Source organism: Arachis stenosperma, chromosome 2 (genome assembly GCF_014773155.1).
Source record: "Arachis stenosperma cultivar V10309 chromosome 2, arast.V10309.gnm1.PFL2, whole genome shotgun sequence".
Taxonomy (NCBI): domain Eukaryota; kingdom Viridiplantae; phylum Streptophyta; class Magnoliopsida; order Fabales; family Fabaceae; genus Arachis; species Arachis stenosperma.
Window position 1 is genome coordinate 104,424,370 of NC_080378.1, and position 22,626 is coordinate 104,446,995.

The window sequence follows — 22,626 nt, forward strand, 5'->3', positions numbered from 1 at the left end:
CTTGCAGTGCGGTTTGGATTGGATGATGTTTTTAAAAATATCCGATCCGATCCGATCCAATTTTAAGCGGTTTGGATTGGATTGGATTTGCTGTTTTGTAAATTAAAAAAATTAAATACATATAACAAGTCTCAACCAAGGTTGCGAGAACCGAACCGGTCAATGAACCAGTAGAGTGACTGATTCATTGGTTCAACCGGAGTTCAAACGGTTTTATTAAATATTAAATAAAATTATTAAAAATTAAATATATAATTTCAAATATTTAAAAAAAAAAACATCATCAATCATCAACAAAATTAATTCAGAAAATTTAACAAAACACCTAAACTATCATCCATCAAAATTTAACAAAACCACTCACCATAAGTTCCATACTAATTGGACAAGGACAAACCACAAATATTTTAGTCCATGCCAACATTGTTTCAACTTCCAAGCAGGTACTTCATGGCCGCAAAGGGTCTTCATGGATGCTCTAATCTTAGTTGACAACAAAACCACCACAGCTATATTCCAATACAAAGGCATCTCAAACACTGATCCCTTCTCTTCCTCAACTTCAACTTCATGCCAAAAATGACTCATCTTTTGCACAGAGTCTCAACAAAAAACTCCCTTCTCTTCCTCAACTTCAACTTCCTGCCAAAAATGACTTATCTTTTGCACAGAATCTCAACAAAAAACTCAGAAGCCTAAACTCTGATCAATACCCTGCTCTTGTTCCTCTCAAAGTTGATAGAAACCTCGTCTACACTATTGGTTTGGGCATGAATCCTAGCCCTACGTGTGTCAATGGAACAAGACTAGTTGTTTCATTGAACAAAATTTCAGAAAATTATGAACAAAATTAACTCAGCAAACTCCACAAACTCCATAGTAAAACTTAAATCAGTAAACAATAACCTCAGAAAATCCAGCTAATCAGCAAATCAATTTGAAACAAATAACAAGTATTATCAGAAATCAATTGCTAAACCCTAAACCAGCAAGCAGACGCCGAGGAGATGGCTATGAAGTGCGAAACTGCGAACAAAATATTACTTACCGGCGGCGAGGTGGAAGGCGAGCAACGGCGACGACAGAGGACGCGACACCGGCGAACAGAGAGAAGGCGAGCTTGACGATGACTGGTGCACGGAATTGTGATCATCAATGGCGCCATCAACATGGTACGCTCATTGCAATCTCAACTCTCTATCACAACTCCGCACAACTAACCAGCAAGTGCACTGGGTCGTCCAAGTAATAAACCTTACGCGAGTAAGGGTCGATCCCACGGAGATTGTTGGTATGAAGCAAGCTATGGTCACCTTGTAAATCTTAGTCAGGCAGACTCAAATGGGTATAGATGATATATGAATAAAACATAAAGATAAAGATAGAGATACTTATGTATATCATTGGTGAGAGCTTCAGATAAGCGTATGAAGATGCTTGTCCCTTCCGTCTCTCTGCTTTCCTACTGTCTTCATCCAATCCTTCCTACTCCTTTCCATGGCAAGCTTATGCAAGGGTTTCACCGTTGTCAGTGGCTACCTCCCATCCTCTCAGTGGAAATGTTCAACGCACCCTGTCACGGCACGGCTATCCATCTGTCAGTTCTCGATCAGGCCGGAATAGAATCCAGTGATTCTTTTGCGTCTGTCACTAACGCCCCGCCCTCAGGAGTTTGAAGCACGTCACAGTCATTCAATCATTGAATCCTACTCAGAATACCACAGACAAGGTTAGACCTTCCAGATTCTCTTGAATGCCGCCATCAGTTCTTGCCTATACCACGAAGACTCTGATCTCACGGAATGGCTGGCTCGTTTGTCAGGCGAGCGCTCGGTTGTCAGGCGATCAACCATGCATCGTGTTATCAGGAATCCAAGAGATAAACATTAGAGCCTCGTTTGCTTGTAGAACAAGAGTGGTTGTCAATCACTTTGTTCATAAGTGAGAATGATGATGAGCGTCACATAATCATCACATTCATCAAGTTCTTGAGTGCGAATGAATATCTTAGAACAAGAACAAGCGGAATTGAATAGAAGAACAATAGTAATTGCATTAATACTCGAGGTACAGCAGAGCTCCACACCTTAATCTATAGTGTGTAGAAACTCCACCGTTGAAAATACATAAGAACAAAAGTGATCATTGGTTTCGGCCCCAGAGAGGGAACCAGAAGAACCAAGATGGAAATACAATAGTAAAAGGTCCTATTTATAGGGAACTAGTAGCTTAAGAATTACAAAGATGAGTAAAAGACATAAAAATCCACTTCCGGGCCCACTTGGTGTGTGCTTGGGCTGAGCAATGAAGCATTTTTCGTGTAGAGACTCTTCTTGGAGTTAAACGCCAGTTTTTGTGCCAGTTTGGGCGTTTAACTCCCATTTTGGTGCCAGTTCCGGCGTTTAACGCTGGGAAATCTGAAGGTGACTTTGAACGCCGGTTTGGGCCATCAAATCTTGGGCAAAGTATGGACTATCATATATTGCTGGAAAGCCCAGGATGTCTACTTTCCAACGCCGTTGAGAGCGCGCCAATTGGGCTTCTGTAGCTCCAGAAAATCCACTTCGAGTGCAGGGAGGTCCGAATCCAACAGCATCTGCAGTCCTTTTCGGTCTCTGAATCAGATTTTTGCTCAGGTCCCTCAATTTCAGCCAGAAAATACCTGAAATCACAGAAAAACACACAAACTCATAGTAAAGTCTAGAAAAGTGAATTTTAACTAAAAACTAATAAAAATATACTAAAAACTCAACTCAAACTACTAAAAATATACTAAAAACAATGCCAAAAAGCGTACAAATTATCCGCTCATCACAACACCAAACTTAAATTGTTGCTTGTCCCCAAGCAACTGAAAATCAAATAAGATAAAAAGAAGAGAATATACAATGAATTCCAAAAACATCTATGAAGATCAGTATTAATTAGATGAGCGGGGCTTTTAGCTTTTTGCTTCTGAATAGTTTTGGCATCTCACTCTATCCTTTAAAATTCAGAATGATTGGCTTCTTTAGGAACTCAGAATCCAGATAGTGTTATTGATTCTCCTAGTTAAGTATGATGATTCTTGAACACAGCTACTTATTGAGTCTTGGCTGTGGCCCAAAGCACTCTGTCTTCCAGTATTACCACCGGATACATACATGCCACAGACACATAATTGGGTGAACCTTTTCAGATTGTGACTTAGCTTTGCTAGAGTCCCCAATTAGAGGTGTCCAGGGTTCTTAAGCACACTCTTTTTGCCTTGGATCACAACTTTATTTCTTTCTTTTTCTTTTCTTTTTCTTTCTATTTTTTTTCTTTTTTCGTCTCTTTTTTCTCTTTTTTTTTTTTTGTATTCACTGCTTTTTCTTGCTTCAAGAATCATTTTGATGATTTTTCAGATCCTCAGTAACATGTCTCCTTTTTCATCATTCTTTCAAGAGCCAACATTCATGAATCACAAATTCAAAAGACATATGCACTGTTTAAGCATACATTCAGAAAACAAAAGTGTTGCCACCACATCAAAATAATTAAACTGTTATAAAATTCAAAATTCATGCAATTCTTTTTCTTTTTCAATTAAGAACATTGTTTATTTAAGAAAGGTGATGGATTCATAGGAAATTCATAACTTTAAGGCATAGACACTAAGACACTAATGATCATAAGACACAAACATGGACAAACATAAAGCATAAATTTTCGAAAAACAGGAAAATAAAGAACAAGGAGATTAAAGAACGGGTCCACCTTAGTGATGGCGGCTTGTTCTTCCTTTTGAAGGTCTTATGGAGTGCTTGAGCTCCTCAATGTCTCTTCCTTGTCTTTGTTGCTCCTCTCTCATGACTCTTTGATCTTCTCTAATTTCATGGAGGAGAATGGAGTGTTCTTGGTGCTCCACCCTTAGTTGTCCCATGTTGGAACTCAATTCTCCTAGGGAGGTGTTCAGTTGCTCCCAATAGTCTTGTGGAGGAAAGTGCATCCCTTGAGGCATCTCAGGGATCTCATGATGAGAGGGGTCTCTTGTTTGCTCCATCCTTTTCTTAGTGATGGGCTTATCCTCATCAATGGGGGTGTCTCCTTCTATGTCAACTCCAACTGAATAACAGAGGTGACAAATGAGGTGAGGAAAGGCTAACCTTGCCAAGGTGGAGGACTTGTCCGCCACCTTATAGAGTTCTTGGGTTATGACCTCATGAACTTCTACTTCTTCTCCAATCATGATGCTATGGATCATGATGGCCCGGTCTAGAGTAACTTCGGACCGGTTACTAGTGGGAATGATTGAGCGTTGAATAAACTCCAACCATCCTCTAGCCACGGGCTTGAGGTCATGCCTTCTTAATTGAACCGGCTTCCCTCTTGAATCTCTCTTCCATTGGGCGCCCTCTTCACAAATGTCAGTGAGGACTTGGTCCAACCTTTGATCAAAGTTGACCCTTCTAGTGTAAGGATGTTCATCTCCTTGCATCATAGGCAAGTTGAATGCCAACCTTACATTTTCCGGACTAAAATCCAAGTATTTCCCCCGAACCATAGTAAGCCAATTCTTTGGATCCGGGTTCACACTTTGATCATGGTTCTTGGTGATCCATGCATTGGCATAGAACTCTTGAACCATTAAGATTCTGACTTGTTGAATGGGGTTGGTAAGAACTTCCCAACCTCTTCTTCGGATCTCATGTCGGATCTCCGGATATTCACTCTTTTTGAGTGAAAAAGGGACCTCGGGGATCACCTTCTTCAAGGCCACAACTTCATAGAAGTGGTCTTGATGCACCCTTGAGATGAATCTCTCCATCTCCCATGACTCGGAGGTGGAAGCTTTTGCCTTCCCTTTCCTCTTTCTAGAGGTTTCTCCGGCCTTGGATGCCATAAATGGTTATGGAAAAACAAAAAGCAATGCTTTTACCACACCAAACTTAAAAGGTTTGCTCGTCCTCGAGCAAAAGAAGAAAGAAGAGAGTAGAAGAAGAAGAAATGAGGAAGAAGGGAATGGCTTTGTGTTCGGCCAAAGAGAGAGGGAAGTGGTGTTTAGGTTGTGTGAAAATGAAGGAGTGAAGAAGGGTTTATATAGGAGAGGGGGGCTCATGGTTCGGTCATGTATGGGTGGGTTTGGGAGGGAAAGTGGTTTGAATTTGAAGGGTGAGGTAGGTGGGGTTTTATGAAGGATGTATGTGAGTGGTGAAGAGAAGATGGGATTTGATAGGTGAAGGGTTTTTTGGGGAAGAGGTATGGAAGTGATTGGTGAATGGGTGAAGAAGAAAGAGGGTGGTGGGGTAGGTGGGGATCCTGTGGGGTCCACAGATCCTGAGGTGTCAAGGAGAAGTCATCCCTGCACCAAATGGCATGCAAAAATACGTTTTGAGCCAATTCTGGCGTTAAACGCCAGGCTGGTGCCCATTTCTGGCGTTTAACGCCAGGTTCTTGCCCTTTCCTGGCGTTTAACGCCAGTCTGGTGCCCCTTTCTGGCGTTAAACGCCCAGAATGGTGCCAGACTGGGCGTTAAACGCCCACCTGCTAGCCTTACTGGCGTTTAAACGCCAGTAGGTTCTTCCTCCAGGGTGTGCTGTTTTTCTTCCTGTTTTTCATTCTGTTTTTACTTTTTCAATTGATTTTGTGACTTCTCATGATCATCATCATACAAAATAAAATAAAATAACAAAGAAAAATATAAAATATAACATTGGGTTGCCTCCCAACAAGCGCTTCTTTAATGTCAGTAGCTTGACAGAGGGCTCTCATGGAGCCTCATATATGCTCAGAGCAATGTTGGAACCTCCCAACACCAAACTTAGAGTTTGAATGTGGGGGTTCAACACCAAACATAGAGTTTGGCTGTGGCCTCCCAACACCAAACTTAGAGTTTGACTGTGGGGGCTCTGTTTGACTCTGATTTGAGAGAAGCTCTTCATGCTTCCTCTCCATGGTGACAGAGGGATATCCTTGAGCCTTGAACACAAGGGATTCTTCATTCACTTGAATGATCAGTTCACCTCTGTCAACATCAATCACAGCCTTTGCTGTGGCTAGGAAGGGTCTGCCAAGGATGATGGATTCATCCATGCATTTCCCAGTCTCTAGGACTATGAAATCAGCAGGGATGTAATGGTCTTCAATTTTTACCAAAACATCCTCTACAAGTCCATAAGCTTGTTTTCTTGAATTGTCTGCCATCTCTAGTGAGATTCTTGCAGCTTGTACCTCAAAGATCCCTAGCTTCTCCATTACAGAGAGAGGCATGAGGTTTACACTTGACCCTAAGTCACACAGAGCCTTCTTGAAGGTCATGGTGCCTATGGTACAAGGTATTGAAAACTTCCCAGGGTCTTGTCTCTTTTGAGGTAATCTCTGCCTAGACAAGTCATCCAGTTCTTTGGTGAGCAAAGGAGGTTTGTTCTCCCAAGTCTCATTTCCAAATAACTTGTCATTTAGCTTCATGATTGCTCCAAGGTATTTAGCAACTTGCTCTTTAGTGACATACTCATCCTCTTCAGAGGAAGAATACTCATCAGAGCTCATGAATGGCAGAAGTAAATCAAATGGAATCTCTATGGTCTCATTTTGAGCCTCAGATTCCCATGGTTCCTCATTGGGGAACTCAGTGGAGGCCAGTGGACGCCCATTGAGGTCTTCCTCAGTGGCGTTCACTTCCTCTCCTTCCCCTCCAAATTCGGCCATGTTGATGGCCTTGCACTCTCCTTTTGGATTTTCTTCTGTGTTGCTTGGGAGAGTACTTGGAGGAAGTTCAGTAACTTTCTTGCTCAGCTGTCCCACTTGTGCCTCCAAGTTTCTAATGGAGGACCTTGTTTCATTCATGAAACTTTGAGTGGTTTTGATTAGATCAGAGACCATGGTTGCTAAGTCAGAGTGGTTCTGCTTAGAATTCTCTGTCTGTTGCTGAGAAGATGATGGAAAAGGCTTGCCATTGCTAAACCTGTTTCTTCCACCATTATTGTTGTTGAAACCTTGTTGAGGTCTCTGTTGATCCTTCCATGAGAAATTTGGGTGATTTCTCCATGAAGAATTATAGGTGTTTCCATAGGGTTCTCCCATGTAATTCACCTCTTCCATTGAAGGGTTCTCAGGATCATAAGCTTCTTCTTCAGATGAAGCATCCTTAGTACTGCTTGGTGCATTTTGCATTCCAGACAGACTTTGAGAAATCAAATTGACTTGCTGAGTCAATATTTTGTTCTGAGCCAATATGGCATTCAGAGTATCAATCTCAAGAACTCCTTTCTTCTGATTTGTCCCATTGTTCACAGGATTCCTTTCAGAAGTGTACATGAATTGGTTATTTGCAACCATTTCAATTAGTTCTTGAGCTTCTGTAGGCGACTTCTTCAGATGAAGAGATCCTCCAGCAGAGCTATCCAAAGACATCTTGGATAGTTCAGAAAGACCATCATAGAAAATACCTATGATGCTCCATTCAGAAAGCATATCAGAAGGACATTTTCTGATCAATTGTTTGTATCTTTCCCAAGCTTCATAGAGGGATTCTCCATCCTTCTGTCTGAAGGTTTGGACTTCCACTCTAAGCTTACTCAATTTTTGAGGTGGAAAGAACTTTGCCAAGAAGGCATTGACTAGCTTTTCCCAAGAGTCCAGGCTTTCTTTAGGTTGAGAGTCCAACCATGTCCTAGCTCTGTCTCTTACAGCAAAAGGGAATAGCATAAGTCTGTAGACCTCAGGGTCAACCCCATTAGTCTTGACAGTGTCACAGATTTGCAAGAATTCAGCTAAGAACTGATGAGGATCTTCCAATGGAAGTCCATGGAACTTGCAATTCTGTTGCATTAGAGAAACTAATTGAGGCTTAAGCTCAAAGTTGTTTGCTCCAATGGCAGGGATAGAGATGCTTCTCCCATAGAAGTCGGGAGTAGGTGCAGTAAAGTCACCCAGCACCTTCCTTGCATTGTTGGCATTGTTGTTGTTTTCGGCTGCCATGGGTCCTTCTTCTTTGAAGATTTCTGTTAGGTCCTCTACAGAGAGTTGTGCCTTAGCTTCTCTTAGCTTTCGCTTCAAGGTCCTTTCAGGTTCAGGGTCAGCTTCAACAAGAATGCCTTTGTCTTTGTTCCTGCTCATATGAAAGAGAAGAGAACAAGAAAATGTGGAATCCTCTATGTCACAGTATAGAGATTCCTTGAGGTGTCAGAGGAACAGAAAATTAGAAGGAAGAGGTAGAAGAATTCGAACTTAGTGAGATAGAGTTCGAATTGTGCATTGAAGAGGAGTGATACTCCATAAATAGAAGGATGTGAGAAGAGGGGAGGAAATTTTTCGAAAATTAAGTAAAAGAAATTGAAAACATTTTGAAAAACACTAATTAATTTTCGAAAATAAGAGTGGGAAAGAAATCAAGTGATTTTTGAAAAAGACTTTGAAATTAGAAGTCAAAAAGATTTGATTGAAAACTATTTTGAAAAAGATGAGGTTAAGAAGATATGATTGGTTTTAGAAAATATATGATTGAGAAGATATGATTTGAAAACAATTTTAAAAAGATTTGATTTTAAAAATTAATAACTTGGCTAGCAAGAAAAGATATGATTCAAACATTAAACCTTTTTCAACAGAAAAGGCAACATACTTGAAATGTTGAATCAAATCATTAATTGATAGCAAGTATCTTTGAAAAAGGAAAGAAATTGATTTTAAAAACATTTGATTGAAAAGATATGATTTGAAAAAGATTTGATTTTGAAAAACTTTGAAAACTTGAAAAAAATTGATTTGAAAACAAAATCCTCCCCCTTGTGCCATCCTGGCGTTAAACGCCCAGAATGGTGCACATTCTGGCGTTTAACGCCCAATGCACTACCTTTTTGGGCGTTAAACGCCCAACCAGGTACCCTGGCTGGCGTTTAAACGCCAGTCTGTCCTTCTTCACTGGGCGTTTTGAACGCCCAGCTTTTTCTGTATAATTCCTCTGTTGCATGTTCTGAATCTTCAATTCTCTGTACTATTGACTTGAAAATAGAACCAAGATCAAATAAACAATGCATGCAAGACACCAAACTTAAAATTAGACACTAGACACAAACAAGAAACATAAAATATTTTTGGTTTTTTTTTTATGATTTTGAAAATTTTTTTGTGTTTTTTCGAAAATTATATGGAAATAGAAAATAAAGGTTTCAGAATTCTTAATTTGGATTCCATGGATCATTGCAATGCTAGTCTAAGACTCCGGTCCAGGAATTAGACATGGCTTCACAGCCAGCCAAGCTTTCAAAGAAAGCTTCGGTCCAAAACACTAGACATGGCCAATGGCCAGCCAAGCCTTAGCAGATCATTGCTCCAATAGCAAGATTGATAGAAATCAACAAGCTCTTGTGATGATCAGTTGAAACCTCGGTCCAATAAGATTAGACATGGCTTCTCAGCCAGCCAGATTTCAGCAGATCATCATGAAACACTAGAATTCATTCTTAAGAACTCTTGAAAAAAAATACCTAATCTAAGCAACAAGATGAACCGTCAGTTGTCCATACACAAAACAATCCCCGGCAACGGCGCCAAAAACTTGGTGCACGGAATTGTGATCATCAATGGCGCCATCAACATGGTACGCTCATTGCAATCTCAACTCTCTATCACAACTCCGCACAACTAACCAGCAAGTGCACTGGGTCGTCCAAGTAATAAACCTTACGCGAGTAAGGGTCGATCCCACGGAGATTGTTGGTATGAAGCAAGCTATGGTCACCTTGTAAATCTTAGTCAGGCAGACTCAAATGGGTATAGATGATATATGAATAAAACATAAAGATAAAGATAGAGATACTTATGTATATCATTGGTGAGAGCTTCAGATAAGCGTATGAAGATGCTTGTCCCTTCCGTCTCTCTGCTTTCCTACTGTCTTCATCCAATCCTTCCTACTCCTTTCCATGGCAAGCTTATGCAAGGGTTTCACCGTTGTCAGTGGCTACCTCCCATCATCTCAGTGGAAATGTTCAACGCACCCTGTCACGGCACGGCTATCCATCTGTCGGTTCTCGATCAGGCCGGAATAGAATCCAGTGATTCTTTTGCGTCTGTCACTAACGCCCCGCCCTCAGGAGTTTGAAGCACGTCACAGTCATTCAATCATTGAATCCTACTCAGAATACCACAGACAAGGTTAGACCTTTCGGATTCTCTTGAATGCCGCCATCAGTTCTTGCCTATACCACGAAGACTCTGATCTCACGGAATGGCTGGCTCGTTTGTCAGGCGAGCGCTCGGTTGTCAGGCGATCAACCATGCATCGTGTTATCAGGAATCCAAGAGATAAACATTAGAGCCTCGTTTGCTTGTAGAACAAGAGTGGTTGTCAGTCACTTTGTTCATGAGTGAGAATGATGATGAGCGTCACATAATCATCACATTCATCAAGTTCTTGAGTGCGAATGAATATCTTAGAACAAGAACAAGCGGAATTGAATAGAAGAACAATAGTAATTGCATTAATACTCGAGGTACAGCAGAGCTCCACACCTTAATCTATGGTGTGTAGAAACTCCACCGTTGAAAATACATAAGAACAAAAGTGATCATTGGTTTCGGCCCCAGAGAGGGAACCAGAAGAACCAAGATGGAAATACAATAGTAAAAGGTCCTATTTATAGGGAACTAGTAGCTTAAGAATTACAAAGATGAGTAAAAGACATAAAAATCCACTTCCGGGCCCACTTGGTGTGTGCTTGGGCTGAGCAATGAAGCATTTTTCGTGTAGAGACTCTTCTTGGAGTTAAACGCCAGTTTTTGTGCCAGTTTGGGCGTTTAACTCCCATTTTGGTGCCAGTTCCGACGTTTAACGCTGGGAAATCTGAAGGTGACTTTGAACGCCGGTTTGGGCCATCAAATATTGGGCAAAGTATGGACTATCATATATTGCTGGAAAGCCCAGGATGTCTACTTTCCAACGCCGTTGAGAGCGCGCCAATTGGGCTTCTGTAGCTCCAGAAAATCCACTTCGAGTGCAGGGAGGTCAGAATCCAACAGCATATGCAGTCCTTTTCGGTCTCTGAATCAGATTTTTGCTCAGGTCCCTCAATTTCAGCCAGAAAATACCTGAAATCACAGAAAAACACACAAACTCATAGTAAAGTCCAGAAAAGTGAATTTTAACTAAAAACTAATAAAAATATACTAAAAACTCAACTCAAACTACTAAAAACATACTAAAAACAATGCCAAAAAGCGTACAAATTATCCGCTCATCAATGACAACGATGCGGTGGGGGCTGCGGTGGTCAAACCCGTTGCTGCAGTAGCTGCGCGATTGGTGGCTGCGGTGGCTTCTATGGTTCTCAGAGAAGAGAGGAGATGAGATGCGTTTGTGGCTTTGTGAAGAAGAAGAACAAATGGGGCTGCGTTTGATTTAGGGTTCACTATTTCAGTTTTGCCGTTTTGTGTTTTTCCTTTTTTTTTTAATTTAAGTGACAAAACGGTGCGTTTAGGAGGGTGTATTTCCGAACCGAAAACCCTCTAAAAACCGAACGGTTCACCGGTTAACCGCCGGTTCGACCAGTTTTTTTACCGGTTTTTTGCCAGGCGGTTTCTAGGCTTGTCCGGACCGACTAGCTGATCGGTTCCCGGTTAACCCGGTTGAACCGGCTAGTCCGGTTCGGTTTTTAGAACCATGGTCTCAACATCAAATTTTAAATAATTAACAATGACATAACAAGTCTCAACAATATCTTAAAAAACCAACAATAACATAACAATAGAAATAAAATTATAGGTTAGTTAAAATAAATAAATAAATAATATTTTGAACATAAAATATTTATTAAATAATAATAATATATGAATAATATAAAAATGTATAACAAATTGAACATGTTATAAGTATAATTGTAAATATAATAATAAAATAATAATATCATAGCACATTATGCGGTTTGGTTTGGATTGGATCGGTTATGAAAAGTAGATCCGATATCCGATCCGATCCAACGGTTTGAAAAAATAGAATCCAATCAAATCCGAATTAGTGGGTTTTAATCGGTTTTTGGTTTGGATTGGATTGGATGAACGGTTTAATTTGAATCGGTTTGGATTTGAACACTCCTAGTATCTACTATATTCCAATCTTATTTAGTTAAATGAATGTAGATTCATATTTATTGGATTAAATTCTTGACAGAAACAAAACTAGCACCAAAATTTGTTTAAATTGACACCGAAATTCAAATACAATGATACAGAATGTAAAAAGTAAATTGCAAACTAAAATATCACATTGACTCTATAAAATGAAACAAGATAGCACCGAATTACTTAAGATTGACATCAGAAGTTCAGTAATATGACACAAAAACATCACTTAAAATTGAATAATTGAATGCTTATCTCAAATATAAAAAACTAAAAAATAACACCGAAATTTCTTCACTCTAATACTAAAATTTTTAACTAAATGATGTGATAGAACTAAGAACTTATTTCATGAAGACTTGAATTGTAGATTTACAAATTTTAATAGAAAGGATAATAAGTGGAAAACGAAATTAAGTAGAACAAGTACAAAAATTTGAAAGGGAATGAACAGTGGCATTACGTATAAGAAGAATAAGACGTATTTCTATAACAATATATAATGGCAAAACTTGTTTGGTGTCCAAAATTTTTTTCCACTTCTATCCTTTCTAATAACCTACTCCAGTTTACGTTAGTTATTCCGCGTTACAGACTCCCACTACCTCATCTTCATTCACGTTCTCTCTTATCTCATAAATCCACATAACTTCTATAATTATCTCTTTCTTCTCTTGTTCTCTCTCACTTCACATTATTATTACTGCATAACAGAAAAACTTCCTTCATTTCTCGTCCATCTTCTCATGCATCTTTCTTACTTCATCTAGATATAACTTAAAACGTAATGTAATTTATTTTTCGTCATTAAATAAAAGTGTAAAACTATGTTTATATGTTTGTTTTGATTCATTAGATTATTTACCATTAACAGAATACCAATGGAAGATTCACGTGAAAGTGTCGACCGACTTGGCAAGATTGTCCCAGGTGACGAAAACAAAATATAAGTGAAGAACAAATGTGTGGCGTACCAGTTACCAAGAGAGTATTAGACAAGAAAAATAAATTGAGTGGTACAACTAATATGACAACACCATTAGAAGATATCACAAATATGGGCGCTCATCAATACTCTGTGTCAGGTACTCTAAGTTATATTTTTCATTAATAAATTTATGTTGTTAGTATATCATTTAATATGAATTATTTTTTACAATATATCTATGATATTGCACTTTTAGTACCATTTCTGTATAATTTATCTCCTAAATGTATTCATAAATTATCAAATTACGTTATTTTTCATGCTAATAATAAATTGAGTATATACCCATTTTGATACTCAAAGAATTTCAGACCAGACACTTTAGTCCCCAACTAAAATTAATTACTCGATTGGTTCCTAACAATTAACTTTATCAGTCACTTAGGTCCTTTACTTCGTTAAGTCTAACGGAGGACAAAATACTCCCTAACAACTCTAACAGTGGACAAAATGGTCCCTGATCTCTTCTGTTCATAAACGACACTGTTCTCTCCCAATTTCCATCATATCTCGCATAACACTAACAGTCTAACACTGTAACTTCAAGCTATACAATGCACACTTTATAACTTTAATGTTCATAAGGAAAAAAATTCTCAACTTGTTCTCAACCAATTCATACTAAAAAAACTAATGACTATGTCTCTCAACTACTTGTCGTCTTCGATGGATCCTATGAATCTAGATAGAAAGTCTAATTTGTTAAGACTCATCGTCGTCGTTGTCATCTCCCTCCTCCTCTGCCCTATCATCTCCATTGACACTACATTGTCCACCACTCTGATCGCTTCATTAAGCTTCTTCCCCGAACTAATGTTCAGTAATCGCTTCAGTTTCCATATGAGCGGCAACGGCGATATTACTCGTTGTACTGATAGCTTGGATGCGAGGTCAAAACTGTCTGCCAACTTGGACTTCGGAAAAGAAGAAATAAAGCACTTGGTATTTATTTCAAATGATAATTTGCATATGATATCGAAGGAGAATCTTCTCATGATGTCCTAATGTCCAACAATCTATATTGCTTGCCAAAGAGTGAAGAAAGGCATGCCCTTGGGGTAGTTGTGGAACTTGGTCTTGAAGATGTCGTGGATGTTGTCGGGGTTGGAGGTGATGTTATCGAAGACGTGGAAGTGGATGCTTCTGGTGGGTGAAGTGCAGAAGAGGTGGATGTACCAGTCACAAAGATTTAGAAAGTGTGTGGTCCATGACATGTTGAGGTAGGTGCGACACGTGTGGCAATTATACCATGACTTAATCTTGGAGCTAAAAAGAGAAGGAAGAAAAAGATGGAAAAGAAGACTGTGAAGGTGAAGAAGAAGAGTATGAATATTAGGGTTATGCGATATATGATAAAAATTGGGGAAGAACAGTGTCGTTTTCGAATAAAGGGGTTAGGGATCATTTTGTCCTTTGTTAGAGTTGTCAGGGATCATTTGTCCCCTGTTAGAGTTGTCAGGGACCATTTTGTCTTCCGTTAAAGTTGACGGAGTCAAGGACCTAAGTGACTGACGGAATTAATTGTCAGGGACCAATCGAGTAATTAATTTTAGTTGGGGACTAAAGTGTCTGGTTTGAAATTCTTTGAGGACCAAAATGGGTATATACTCTAATAAATTTTATAAATATTCAGATAATAGTGGAGTTAGTCCAAGTAACAAATCGAATGGTCCAAATATTCATAAGAATCCTGTATATTTATTTAATTAATAATAATATATTTTTCTTAGGTTTTGATTCGATAAACCTTCCATAATTGTTCTAAATAATATTATTATAGATATTATTAATTTATTATAATATCTTAATATACTTTAAATTAAATATCTATATCAATATATAAAGGGAATAGGAGAATTTGTTATCTGATTTCTACTTTTCCGTCTTAATGCTATTAGTAAATAGTGTTTAATATAATTGTCCTCTTAAAATTTGGTACAAAATGTAATTATTAGTTAATTTTTTTTATTCTTTATACAGTTACTTTTTTATTCTACACATAACTTCTACCCATGTTGTCTTCTTCCTTATTCTATGGAATACATATAGTACTCTCTCCCTATCTTTATTTCACTTAATTAAAAAAAATAATGATAAATATGCGTATAGAAAATGGTAAAAAATAATGAAAATAAAAATTAAAAATTTTTAAAAAACAATGGAACAAAGATGATTTAAGATATTGAATATAAAATTAAAAGAAAAAAATTTTAGCAATTAAAATTATGCGAGAAAAAGAGTTCTTTAAATTTAAATTTTTATATCTACTTTAAATTAAATAAGATTGAAAAAATAAATAAATTTATAAATAATTATAAATTTTTCAGAAAAGCTCTGCATACAAGCCATTAGGGCTTGTATGCTTTACAAGTTCATTAACCAATAAACCCTCAAAACGCGTTGCAACCCTACGTCTAATACACGTGCTATATAACTACCAAATTTAAAAGATTTGTTTCCTTTCTTCGTTCTTCTTCTTCTTCTCGTTCTTCTCTCCTTATTTCTAGATTTGTTTCGTTCTTCGTTCTTCTCCTCGTTCTTCTTCTTTTTCTCGTTCTTCTTCTTCTCGTTCTTCTCTCTTTTAACTCCAGCTTCATTTTTTTATCGATTTTTGTTTACTGAAATCAAAGTTTGGATTCGTTTTGAAGATAATGGTTGATTCAACGTCAGATTCTCAGCTGAATCAGGGCGAAGTGGATTATGAATTTGAATCTAACGAAGTTTCTGAGGTTTGATTTACATACTTTTACTCTGAATTTTGTTGTAGTAATTTATATAGCATTGTGTAGCTGAATAATTCGTGAACATTGACTGTGAGACTAACGCGTCAACATAAATCTGTGGATTGAATGTAATGTATTAGTTTTGATTGATTATCTAGAATTTATAGCAGACGCTCGGGTGTAGATCAGAACTTTTTTGGGTGTATTTGTTTCGGTAGTGTGGGTGTATTTACATTTATGGCTGTTTCTGTTATTTTAGCTGAGTTGTTGTCGTTCGGGTGTATTATATCAGACATGATTGGGTGTGTTTTTAGTTTTTTGTGACGGTGTATTCTGCATCATGTGTGTTTACAACTTATGGCTTTTATTGTCATTTTAGTTGAGTTGGTGCCGTTCGGGTGTATTATATTTGTAATAGTTTGGTGTATTTATAATTTTTGACATGGTGCATTCTGCATCCTCTCTCTATTGTTGATGACCAGTTTGTTCCGAAGGTTGGAATGACCTTTACCACCCTTGAAAATGCTAGAAAATTTTACAGGAACTACGCCAAGGCTGCAGGTTTTTCTACAAGAGTTCGGAGCACAAATAGGAAGGGAAACGAGATTAAGAATCAATTGATTACATGTAGCAAAGAGAGAAAATGGAAATCTAAAATATCTCCGACCGAGAAGATGAATCCGACAGCTGGTTTAAACTGTCCTGCAAGAATTTATATACACACATTGAAGGATGTCGGTGCTTGGATCATTTCAAAGGTTGTGCTGGATCATTCATACCCCTGCTGTCCAAGTATAGCAGAGATACTCAAACAGCACAGGGAACTAAGCATGTCCATTCATCGTACAATAGAGAATAACGAGGAGGCCGGTATCAGACCAAGCAAAACCTACCAATCATTTGTTGCGGCTGCCGAGGGTCACCGCGAGTTAAATTTTATCGGAAAGGACGTGAGGAATTACATTACCAGGGAAGTGCGGAATGTTTCCGAACAAGAAGATGCAAAGAAATTCGGGAAATATTTGTTAAGAATGAAAGACAAGAATCAGAATTTCTTTTTTGAGCTTGAACTCGAGGAGGATCAATCGATTAAGCTGGCTTTTTGGGCCGATGTAAAAAGTAGAGCTGTCTTTGAGTATTTCGGAGACGTCATTTCATTTGACACCACCTACAATACAAACAGGTAACAAACTGCCCCTGTTTATGATGCTAAATTAATGTATTTTTATGAATCCGCAGCAGAGGTGTATATTGGCTGTTTTTTGGGTGTATACGAAGCATGTGTTGGGGTGTACCTAATGATTTTGCATTCTGCACTATGGTAATTTGTTTCAAGTATAATTTGGTCTGTGGTTCTTTTGTCGAGGTGAATCACCACGGTCAGTCAACACTTCTCGGATGCTCTTTGATGAAAAACGAAGAAATTGAATCATTCAAATGGTTATTTCAATGTTGGCTTCGTTGCATGGGAGGAAACGTTCCGAAAGGGTTTCTCACCGATCAATGCGCATCAATAAAAAGGGCTTTAGAGGCCTGTATGCCAACAACAATTTACCGTTGGTGTATTTGGCACATCATAAAGAAGATTCCAAGCAAATTAAACGGGTACAAGGGACATGCAGATATTGAACAAGAAATGAGCCAAGTTGTTTGGAACTCTCATAGCAAAGACTCATTCGATAGGAATTGGAATGATTTTCTGCTGAATTTTGGTCTTGTGGACAACAAGTGGCTTTCAGGTAATGTTTGTTTAAAATATGCAGCAGAGGTGTAACTTGCATGTTTTTTCGGGTGTATTTATAGTCTGTGTTTGGGTGTATTCTGCAGATCTGTATGAAGACCGTCATATATGGGTTCCTATCTATCTGGATCACCACTTCTGGGTAGGGATGAGAAGTACCCAAAGGAGCGAGAGCATGCATTCATTTTTTAACAAGTTTATCACCCGGAACAGCTCGCTTATTCAGTTCGTCAAACAGTACGATAATTTCCTCGGAAGCAGGGAGCAAGCAGAGAGAGAATCAGATGCTGCAGATTTTTATACGGTCATACCGTGTGCAACCAAATCCTCCATTGAAGCTCAGTTTCAAGATGTGTACACTCATCAAAAGTTTAGGGAAGTCCAAGCGCAATTCAGAGGAAAGGCGAATTGTATCACCAGATTAACGAATTCCGCTCTAGGCTATTCAGTATACGAAGTCGGAGAACAAGTTTTCATCTCAATATTCAACAAGTTTGTGGTTACTTTCGACTCAGTTGTAGCCGAGATAAAATGCCAATGCTTATTATTCGAGTCGAGAGGGATACTGTGCCGTCACGCACTAAGCGTGTTAAGCTTTGAACAAGTAAGCCAAGTGTCACCTAGATATATACTGGAACGATGGAGCAAGAAGGTAAAGAGGCGACACACACATATCAAGAGCAGCCACGACGAGCTACTGATGGAGCCAAGAAGCAAGAGGTTTGACCAATTGGTTTTTCGTTCGCAAAATATTTGCGAATTTGCATCCAAATCGGAGGAGCTGACTGCAATTTTGCACCGTGCGTACGATAACCTCATGGCTGAGATGGAATCATTAAAAGCCAAAAGGAATGGGACATCTTCTTTATCCCACGAAGACGCCAACTTGGAATCCGTTAACGAGCTTCAAAGCCCGCCAAGGATCCGAACAAGAGGACGTCCAAAAAATAGGCTAGGTTCAAAGTTGGACAAACAGATTGCAAATGCCACAAATAAGAAGAAAACGTAAGTTTTAAGCGAGGTAAAAGTAATGTTCTTTAAATTTGTAGTGATTGAGTTTATTTTTCTCGTTAATAGTTTAGCTAATATGTGAGTGTTATATTCAGATAAACCTGTTTGATGCTACATCAGTGGTGCATTCAAATTCCAGCCAATATCAAGGACATGTTATGAATTATCAGTTTAGGGTACCAGCAGCAGGGGATAACTCTTTGGGTGTATAGTTTTACAGAATATGGGTGTAAAAGTACTGTTCTCTTGGGTGTATTTTTGTGAATTCACATTTTACATTTTAAGTGTTTAGGGTTCAGGGTTTTAGTCTCAAAGCATCATGGGGAGATAGATTTCAGGGTGTATATTCAACTTTATTTGGGTTTAAAAAATCGCAGGTTATGGGTGTATATTTGATTTGATGTTTTTCTTCATATTTTAGTCCCTGTAATTCATACATTTTGAATACAGCACAGACAGTTTAACAGCACAGACAGTTTGGGTGTATATTTTAAGCAATCTTGGGTGTATATTAAACTCCCGTTGGGTGTAAAATTTATAATCTGTGTTTAGATCTGCCTTGATGTTTTCCTTCATATTTAACCACATGTAATACAGCTTTTGAATACAGCACAAACAGTTTAACAGCACATATAGTTTAACTATGGAAAAAAAATTTTATTGAATAGAAGTTGTTTATAAATGGCAATTTTTTTACAGCATTTGTTCAATTTACAAACTAGCTAGCAGTTGGATTACTCATTTTCTATATCAGTAGAATTTATCTGACAAAACGGACTCAATAATACGGAGGATGGCTTCGACAGTCTTATTGCATTACTCACTCTAATTGCTTCATCTCTCTCTTTACTCATTTCATTGAATAGTATCCGCGAAGCATACTCCACTCTATAGTGGTCCACCTCGTCCTACAATTAAAAAGTATATTTTGTTTAAACATCAATATTAATTCAGTAAAGTAATACAGAGTTATATAGTTCTAAAGATAGTTACCTGTTTCCAATTATCCCATTCATACTTCCCCCTTTTAATGTTTTCTGGCTCAATTAAGTCAATCCACTTCATAACGTAGATAGCGCAGTCATATCTGAAAATGAAGAAAATAAATTACAAATCTCATTTAGGAAAGTTTAATGTTCAGAGTCACAAATTTATACGTTGATTTTTGGCCTGATATATTAACGTATGATGCTTTAATTTCCTTCTCATTCTCGCCTTTCTTCAGAGGTTCCCCGCCGGCATATGCTCTCATTCTTGAAATTACATATCCCTTAAATACCAAAACAAATCAGTAATACACCCGAATGAAATACACCCAAATGAATGCAAACAATCATTATTTAGAACATACTAAAGATATAAAATACACCCAAATGAATGCACTAGATACAACCAACTGAATAAACAACATACACCCAACATGATCAACAAAATACACCCAAATGGTTCCACAAAATACACCCAAAGGAGAACACAGAGCCAACTTACAGTGAATTTATTAAGCTGCTTTCTCTTATCGCTTGGAGCTTTCTTGTGTAGTGGGTCAAGTATATGAAATCTCCGCTTTCTTGTATCAATCACCCATAACCACCAATGGTCTGAGTGGCAAACAGGTGTAAAAATCTGAAGGATTGCCATATTTCAACAGTGTATTATTTTATTTGGCATATAAGTAAAGAACGGTACTAACAAATTTTACAAATGAAAACTTACATATGGATGCGAAGTTAATTTTTTTGCATCTATGAAGGGAATAAAACTTGGGTAGTCTTCCACCCTGAATTCTTTATTGGTTTTAGGTGATATGAATTCCCCGTTTGGGTGCTTCGAAATGGCCATGTTCTGCAAGAATTGTGAAACAACAAATATAATACTGAAAATACACCCAAGTGAATACTATAAATACACCCAAATGACTACACAATTTACATCCAATTGAACTTAAAAATACACCCAAATGAATATAGAGAATACACCCAAAATGCGTAGAAGTAACACTTACCACAATATCGAGGGGGAGACATCATACTTGTTCTTGAAACCTTTTATCATTTGTCTGGTTGAGGATGAGGCACATGGCAGATACAATCTAGAAATATATGCCGAAATCAATTTATATTAATAAACATTGCAGTAAACTTTGGTGTAAAAACATTAATGTTATTCTAATATTACCTTAGCTTCTATATAAGTTGCTGCCTGGAGTGATGCAATGTGCATTTTTGTCAAAATGTATTTATCTTAGGCCATTAGAGTGCACATGTTCTCATACTCGTTAGTTGTGCCATTCGCGTATGTCTTCTCACTCGCGTCCCCCAGATGTAGCACTTCTGTTTCATATCATCCGTATTCTCATTTATTCCCGCAGGAGTTTCAAACTTCCCAGAACTTTCTCCCCCAGGCTCCCTTTGAATTTGTGGACTTTTACTTTCTTCTTTCGCTGCACTTTTTGCTATTTTTTCTACCAAATTCTCTAATTGTTCTAGCAAATTTGCAGCTTCTGGAGATTTTGTCCTTTCTGCCTCCTGCATTGACGCTCCCTCCTGCATTGATGCTTCTTCTTGGCTTGAATCAGTGAGGCCAAGGCTGAATGATGGCATCTGATCTGTTCTAGTAACATACGATGTTGTCCGTGTCATCATCAATAGGGCAGCAATGTCTTCTGCGGTTGGATAACTGCGTCATCATGTATAATGTATTATAAGAATAAGAATATACGGATGATAAGCAAAGATTGATTTCAGTCTGATGAACTTACATTTTAGTTGGAGCTGGGGGAAGCGTGGGTGTGCTTTCTTCAAGTTGTTGGGGGGGGGTTCAGAAGTGCTGCACAGTTATACACAAATTAATCATGGCGTAAAAAAAACTATTCAGGAACAATATACACCCAAACTGTTACCAAATATACACCCGAAGTGTAACCCAATATACACCCAAACTCTAAACAAATAATATTATTTCTTACGTTTTTGTAGTTCCTTCAATTTGTAGAAGAGGGGTTGGTTCAAAATCTGTCTCAGGTGTTTCTTGAAATTCTGGCACAGTGGTTGTTTGGGACACTGGCACAAAAACTTGAATCGGAACTCTAAACAAGAAGAAAAATGAAAGGTTAACAACGCCTTTGAAAATAATAAGGTTATAAGGTTGAAATATTCTTGAAAAACTCACATTGCAAGTGCTTCCGACGGTGTCTGTTCCCTCACAACCATCATATTCGAATCAGCCGGCTCACTGGCTGACTGTTGAACCGGACTCAACCTAAAATACACCCAAAGAAAGTCAATAAATACACCCGAATAATTCAAAAGGAAGACATGCTTTGTTTTTTGAGAACTTACATACTTGCAGTTTTTGCTTTTTTTTCCTCCCTTTTTTTTCTCGAATAAAATAATAAAGGGCTTTTTTTTCTAAAAAAATATATATACAGAATTAGAAGTAGAAGGTAATAGAAGAACAAAAGTAATGGTTATTTGAAAGAGAAATTACATGCTCTCTGCCTGCTTGTTTACACTACTTTGTTCTGTGTGTCCTTGAGAGGAAGGATCATCACTTTCCAAGTTCACATCCGGTATTCTAAATAGATTTCATGTTATTCAGACAAAATATGATACAGGTATAAAATAGACCCAAATGAATGCACAAGATACAAACAACTGAATGGACAATATACACCCAACACAACAAACGAAATACACCCAATTTAATAAACAACATACACCAAACTTGATCAACAAAATACATCCAAATCATGATAACAAGATTTTATTAAATAAAGCTTCTTATGTTTCAGAGGAGACATAGTGATCTTCTGTCGATCACAGGTCAGCTTCGTTCTGCCTGCGAAACAAGAAACAATTATTAGCAAAGAAAACACACTAAAATCTGAAATATACACCCCAACAAGACATACCCCTCTGCAGCAGATTTTTCATCGATTCCCCTTAACAATTCATCTAGATCTTCACTTCCTATTTCATATCTCTCACTACATTCATAAAAGAAGATGTTAACAAAAATAATTATGATGATAGACGGTAATATAGCTTACGAGGTACTGTACCCATCATAGTATTGATCTTCTT

The 22,626-nt window shown here is 38.0% G+C and overlaps 1 non-coding gene across 1 annotated transcript; it reads left to right on the forward strand.

Annotated features, from left to right (window-relative positions):
• The first annotated feature begins 7,428 nt into the window (after positions 1-7,428).
• LOC130963952 (small nucleolar RNA R71) lies at positions 7,429-7,536 on the forward strand. Its single transcript, XR_009080067.1, has one exon. It is a non-coding gene; the product is annotated as a small nucleolar RNA R71 (small nucleolar RNA).
• The last annotated feature ends 15,090 nt before the right edge of the window (positions 7,537-22,626 follow it).